We start from the raw sequence: 7,726 nt of genomic DNA, 5'->3' as shown, positions 1-7,726 counted from the left end.
TAAAAAAGGGATCTTTACATTACTCTTTAGTCTTTACCATCTTTTTATGACAATAACCCATCTGTTCTATGCATCAACCTAATCGATCATTTAGCTAAACAACGAACTGGAATTATGTTACAATATTCCTGGAACTTCCACTTGCAAAGTTTTACACCAAAAAATCAACTCATATTTCTGCCTGTCCAAAAATTAATTAAAAATAAATAAAAAATTATTTTACATAACTTATCTTGATTATTCATAATATATACTAGTATAGTTGTATATCAGATTGCATAATTCCTCAGATTCAGCTACAGAACATTAGTGATGGACTGATGGATTATATTTTATAATCATGACATAATAGTACAACAACCAATATAAGTATATATCAAAGGTAAGATCAAAAAAGATCAAAACAAAAACACATACATGAGCATGTCGTATACAATACATCATGTACTGATCGAACTTATATATATTGTTAGTAGTTACTAGTAGTAACAGTAGCATTCTCCGGCTTAGAGGAGGCCGGAGTTTCTACACTTCTAGTACGTTGGAGGCTCGGAGACCGATGAAGCCGACACCTAAAAGAGCCGGCGTGGGTGGTCGGAGAACATAGGCAAGTACTCATCACTTTAGCACTTCCATTACTTGGTTGCCTAGTCAAACCTCTAGGACTTGTAAAATTCATCTCCGGAATTTCCACTTTCATGCCACCTTCATTACTTTGATGATCCATGTTTATAATTTATAAAACCCTGCAAATTACAAACAAATCTGTCACTTAAATTTATTACAACATCAAAAAAAGAAAAAAAATATATTTATAGTAATGTGATTAAATGTTACATATACATGATTACATACCAAAGAAAATAGTTTTTTTTTTTTTTTTTTGGGAAAACTTTGGCAAGTAGTGTTGGAAACAAGTTTTGTGGAAATAATGGGTTTGTTTTTATAGTAGTACAAAATGATAAGAATGGAGAAAAAACAAAAATAAAGAAAAAAAAGTGGGTAATTTTGATGATGATGACTCAAGAAAGATAAAGAAGGATAGAGAGAAAAAAATATAGAGGGGCATCACTAAGGGCATGGTGATGTAGATCACGGGCATGACAACATAATCCACAATTGACGTTTCACCTAAAAATTGGCTACTTTATGTAATGCGATATGCTACAACTGCTCTTTCTAATTGTTATCTCTTTTTCTAGGAATGTTCAAAATATGAGCTTATTTGTGGGAGTTAAAAGCAAAATCTGTATATTCATGAAAACTATGTAACCCACCACGCTTAAAGGGGGAAAATAGCCTATAGTGTCTATGAATATTAACGTTTTGTTTATTGTCTATATACGACGGTGATATTCAATGAAATGAACAATTTCTTAAGCGATAAAATAGTACATGACTATTGCTTTTGTTTTAGTTTAGTTTCAGTTTGAAGGAAACAACTTATTTATACCGTATTTCGATTTTTTACTTAGTATTTTAGCCAAGTTATTATACAAAAGTATAATAATTATTTTTATTGGATGAAGGTTACTTATATTTTGATCAAATTTAACTAACTTTATTTGTTTCAAAATTGATTAATGTGACCAATTTAACATTATAAGTTGATGAAAGTGAGGCCAATTACTCTAATGAAAATATTAAACACTATATTTATCGAGGATGATAGATTTTATCATCATTATTGTGTCCTATCTTAGTTACGCATTTGAGTTGAGATTTCTCTCATATAAACTTATTTAAAATTTATAAAGTTATAATATACAACTATAAGAGATATGATCCCATGATCACAAATACGGGTCATAAGTTTTTACCTACATGTAGAGCTGGAATTCGGGGCTGGTCGTGCTGTCGTGGGCCATGCTAGCTCGGGCTGGAGGAGGGGCGGGTCGTGCCGGGCCGCGGGCCAACCTATTTTTATATTATTTATTATTAATTAAATAATTTATTATTTATAGTTCTTTATATTATTATGGTTCTTTTTATTATTTTTATTTTTAATTTATTATTGTTCTTTTTATTATTTTTATTTTTATTATTTATAGTTGGCCGTGCCAACGGACCAATATTTCGTACCACCCACGGGCCCGTGCTGATTTTTTTGTTCATGGCACGGCCCACCCCTCGTGCCGTGCCGGGCCGCTATGCCCAGCTTTACCTACTTGAGCAATGCCCACACCTCGGTTCCCATCATGTATGACCGTACCATGATCATACATGACTAATTAACTATGCTTTTGATGTTTACATTGATTGATTCACAAATAATTAAAGTCATCCCTTAAAGATTAGATTCTAGAAAGTATAGAAGAAGTGGTTTTTGAGTTGTAATAAACTTAATTATATTGCTACTTGATATACATTTGGACTTTAATCCAATTATAACAAAGTGTCATCCATCATAATTTAAGAAGAAAATTATCCAAATTTCTCTACTTTTACTTCCAATTCCCCGCTTCACAATGTGATCTATAAAGATGAATCAAAAGACTTGATCTTCTAATAGATAAGAGTAAGGACCCCACCTTATTATGTTATTGATCATGGCAGACATTCTTGTTAGGCAGTGGTGTCGACTTTTAGTTCATAAACTTCTTTTTCTTTATTATCCCCTTTTTTAATTTTCCACGTATCTACTACCTCATTTATTATATTTTAATATTTCAAAAATAAACATTTATAGATGTTTATCATGTAGTTATTCGCACGACTGGGTCATACACTCATATGGACATAGATTATTAGGGAATATATAACAAATTAGCATCATTATCCATGAAATATTTACGGAAAATATCTAAATGACTTTCTTTTTTTTTCCTTTTTTTTTTTTTTTTTTCTTGGTTGAGTCTTAATCTTGGTCAAATTAGAGCTAATCATTAATTCATGCCCGACCCAATGTGAGCCAGGTTTGGGTTGCCATTTTTGACGGGCCGGTCTAATTGGCTATATAAGCCCGTTGAATTTGATCCAGTCCAAAGTGTTTTTGTATTGGGCCTTTTATGGCCCAAATGTGCAGGACTGACAAATATGGTCATAGTTTATCCTATGATAAACTCTAGTAGGTCTGGAACTAATAGTAAAATCTAGAAAGACTAGAATATACTTTGTAGATCATACTAGTTTGGGCAGTATTCAATTTTTAATTAAATTAACAACCTTTCACTGATTGATTTAAACAGATCATAGCAACCTAGTTTTCAACTAAACAAAATTTCTCTAATTTTTATGCAATTTATTTTGACTTTTGTACTATTCACATACAATTCTATATTATTTTTGTGAATTATACGTAAGAAAAAACTGGTCATGTGAGAACTTGTTAAAACGTTTTTAAATTATAAAGAATATCATAATTTTGACTTTAAAAAATAATTAGTGATTAGGACCTATTCTAGAATTGGTTTCTTGAAATATGAATCATAATCAAGTATACCCGGTAATTTAGAGCCTACTATACTCCAATTAAATTGAACTCTAGCCGGATACTTTGTTAATGTAGAACAACTCCTTTACCAACTAATCTAAGCACTTGTTGGCTATGAAAGACCATAACGTCACTTTATGCTGAATATAAATTACTAAAAATGTAAAAAAGGATTGTGTAAAATAGTTTTATTAAAATGAAATACTACCTCCATTTCATATTTTTTGTAACTTTAAAATATTTTTTATCTCACAATTAATACCCCAAAGTTACAAAAAATATGAAACGGTGATAGTAATTAATTTCGGACCAGGCTAGATAAGGGTTTCAAAAATGGCTAAAGTCCCAAAAATTTGCTGGTCCATTCACTAAAATATAGTGAATGGGCTTCCTAAGGTTCATATGAATGGGCTCGATTATTTTGCTTTTACTTTTTGTACCAACTGTCAAGACATGGCAGCGTAACATTGACAATAAGTTAAAGACTACGTTAATCCCTACTAATTTGAAATTTCATTGAGGAAAATCTATATCACGCATTTATATACTTTGTATATCTTTATTTTTTAATAAATAAAAATTATTAAAAGTTGATATTTTGATTACATCGGAGAAAATTTAACTTGATTTTACATGATCATATTGTGAAAGTCGTAATGTTGAAATATTAATAATAGAAAAATATTGTCTAAACTCTAAACTACACGAGTAGTCATGGTCTTCGTGGATTAGTTGAATATATACGTGATTGTCATAACATATTTGTGAGCATGTCAATTTTATTTTCATTGTAGCATAATACGAGTACTTCGTAATAGATATTAGTCATATTACCCTTTTAAGAGAGATTAAATTAAATAAGTTGAACAGAACTAAACCAAAATCTTGTAACTGTAGATTAGGACACACATAGACACATAAGGTTTTAGGAATTTTGTAAACTTGTGAATTTGTAATGCATGAGCACGGGTGGATGATTATAAATAATGACGGTCTATTATACTACGTCAACATTAATTAAGACATAAATATGCACAGTACTCCGTAACACAAGTGCAGTAGAATTTAAGAAAAAAACGAAGCAAAATGTCGACAAAATAAAAGCAGAAAATAATGAGAAAGTGACAAATTTACAGCATCTGAGTTACTTTTACAGGGTCGGTTGGAATTTGAGGTTGTAAAATTGACAGAACTTGTCGAAGCTTCAAAAATTCTTAACCCTATTTTTTTTTTTTTTTTTAATTACATAATGTAGAGCTAGTAGTAGTAGGAGTGTAGGAGTAGAAGATGTGAGAGTGAGAGAGAAGACATAATCCAACAATATCCCCAGAACTCCTGTGTATTCGTACAATTGGAGATGAGAGAGATTGTGTTTGTGAGGCAACATTCATTCACCTTGCTTTGGAATTCGTTTTTTTTTTTTAACCCCATTATATATATTGTGTACATTGAAATGTGTACCCAAAAAAAAACCAATCACACCCCTTAAAAAGGTATTCTTGTTTCTCCAATACTTTTCCTTGCATAATTCCATTCCCTTTACTTACTGAAATTTTTTACTCCTACAAAAGTCAACACTAGCTCTTTTAGTTTTTTAGGTATTGAACTCGTATTACTTTTTTCCTCTCAAAATTATTGATACAGTCAAATATAACACATATGTCAACTTAAAAGTTTGACCTTAAAAAAATAAGTATAATTAAACTTGACACTCTTACAAAATTACGAACAAAGTTTATACGAGTATATAATTAGCGTAAAAACTCTAACATATTAATTAATTATTCTAAAACGAAGGAAGTATATACATACTGTCTAATCGTTTATGTTTAATGGACTAATGGTCACATTTGCTTTTAGTCACATTCATGGTTATTGCTTTGAAATATCCGTAAAGGTTGAACCATTTTATAAAGGAGAAAATAATACTCCTATATGATCGATATGATTTTCCAATATATGAGATGGAGAAAGCTAAGTTATAAAATTGTATTTTAATAAAAGCTTTATAAATACTATAACAATTTTGTCAAAAAAAAATACATTAACAAGTATATATAAAGACAGTATGAATTCTTCAAAAAAAAAAAAAAAAAAAAAAAAAAAAAAAAAAAAAAAAAGTATGAATCTTATGATTATTAATTACGGGAGGTAATACGTACATACTTCGTACATATTTCACAAAACAAGGAACTAGATCAAGTTAGGATGTTGTAACAATGTTGGTCTTTTCTTTCTCTGTTAGGATTTAACAGATGATTTTGTATGTTAATCTCAACCCTTTTGAGAAAGTGAAAGTTGACTCTAATTTTATGATGCTTCCCAAAAGAATAAACTTTGAATTTATTATCAGTTTTTGGATTTATTTCTTTCTAATGAATTGAAATTGTATAAAACAATCTGCCATATGTGTGTTGACTGGCCATTAATTTCATCAAACCATTATGAGGGGGAAAGAAGAGGGAGAGGGGGAGATAAAAATACTTTGTATGTTGTTAATCATATTAATCAACAAATGACGCATATCAGCCAATAAAAGGAACACATCAGCCAATTGATGTCTAATATCAGTCAACATTTGGGATACATAAGACATTAATAAAAACGTATCAGTCAACGAAAGGAACATATAAGCCAACAAAAGATACATATCAACCAACAGAAGGAATATATCAGCCAACAAAAGATACATATCAACCAACAGAAGGAATATATCAGCCAACAAAAGATACATATCAACCAACAGAAGGAACATATCAGCCAACAAAAGATACATATCAACCAACAGAAGGAATATATCAGCCAACAAAAGATACATATCAACCAACAGAAGGAACATATCAACCAACAAAAGATACATATCAACCAATAGATGGAACATATCAGCCAATAAATGAAGCATATCAGCTAACAAAAGGATGAAATCAGCAAACAAAAGCAACAGGCAAGCCAACAAAATAAACACATCAACCAATAAAATGAAACATATAAGCTAACAATTAAAATATACATATCAGTCAACAAAATAAAGATATCAGCAGCCAACTACAGAAACATATCAGTCAACTGATATCTTATAGCAGCCAACAAATGAAACATATCAAATATTAAAAAAAATAAAAATAAATAAATAAATAAATAAAAATTCGGCTAACAAATTAAATGAAATATATCAGCCAAGTCTGCCGCACGTAATTATGCGTACGACAGTCTGCACACAATACCTTTTAAAAATATCCTTAACTAATTTGAATTCGTCATATCATCAACTAATAATGTGATTTATAGAGTGGATAAAATACTAGCTAGAAACATACCAACCATATTAAAGTTTCCCTAGATAGGAAAAAGTGAGCATGTGACCTCCAAATCAGAAGCTAATCCCATTTTAACTGTTAGATAAAAACCAGCTTGGAAAAAAGATAATTTAAGCGTATAAATTACTCCCTCGTATTCTATTTTTTTTTACCCTATTTGACTGTGCACGGTATCTAATATGCGCATTAAAATGTCTATATTTTTATTTTCATATATGTAAAAATTATAAAAACTTGATATTAATAAAATATACAATTCGACGAATCTAATAAGACCACTCATGTCTAAATTATCTTTTATAGATTAACGGTAATTTATGGTCAAAGTTTTCAAATTTTGACTCTAAAAATGGCAATGGGGCAAAAATAAAGAGACAGTGGGAGTATTAAAGAAGCTCAAGTAAGATAAATTATACTGCAACATCATTTTGTTTGTCGTCTTTAATGAGCAATACTCCTAGTGGAATAAATACTCAAATTACCTATTCTACCACTATTAATGAGATTTATTATTGCCTTGCATTGTAGGGTGGTCAGCCTTCAAGTTATATTTCCTCTAGACTAGCTAGAGTTTAACCCGCAATAAACCCCTCCCACTCCCACTAAACGAGTTTACCTTTTTATAAAAAAAAATTATTATAAATAAGCCTTTATAATTAAAGATAATGATGGTCAAAGACATAACTTGATTATTGTTTAAAATAAGACAAATATTATGGAGTATTTTTTTTGAATAAATATATGGAGTAATAAAATAACACAATTTAATTATTAAAATGTAAATTTTAAAACGACAATTGCCAAAATGAAGTTGAATTTATTTAAATTTTATCGCCGCATATTTTATAAATTTTGAAAATATGCATATTTGTATGTACTCCTCGTAGTACATTACTATATTAGACTTGTGCATTGCATGATTTAAATAGTTTTATTATTATGTATAAATAATTTTTTTTTATTATTATTATTTGTG

The 7,726-nt window shown here is 29.7% G+C and overlaps 1 long non-coding RNA gene across 1 annotated transcript; it reads right to left on the bottom strand.

The window, feature by feature from the left end:
- Positions 1-237: 237 nt before the first annotated feature.
- LOC110709372 lies at positions 238-1,444 on the bottom strand. Its single transcript, XR_002508925.1, has 2 exons — positions 856-1,444; positions 238-746 (listed from the first exon to the last, which is right to left on the bottom strand). It is a non-coding gene; the product is annotated as an uncharacterized LOC110709372 (long non-coding RNA).
- Between the last annotated feature and the right edge of the window lie 6,282 nt (positions 1,445-7,726).

The sequence above is a fragment of the Chenopodium quinoa genome, unplaced genomic scaffold, assembly GCF_001683475.1.
Source record: "Chenopodium quinoa cultivar QQ74 unplaced genomic scaffold, ASM168347v1, whole genome shotgun sequence".
In the NCBI taxonomy this organism is placed as follows: Eukaryota; Viridiplantae; Streptophyta; class Magnoliopsida; order Caryophyllales; family Amaranthaceae; genus Chenopodium; species Chenopodium quinoa.
This window is presented reverse-complemented; position numbering and strand designations above follow the sequence as displayed.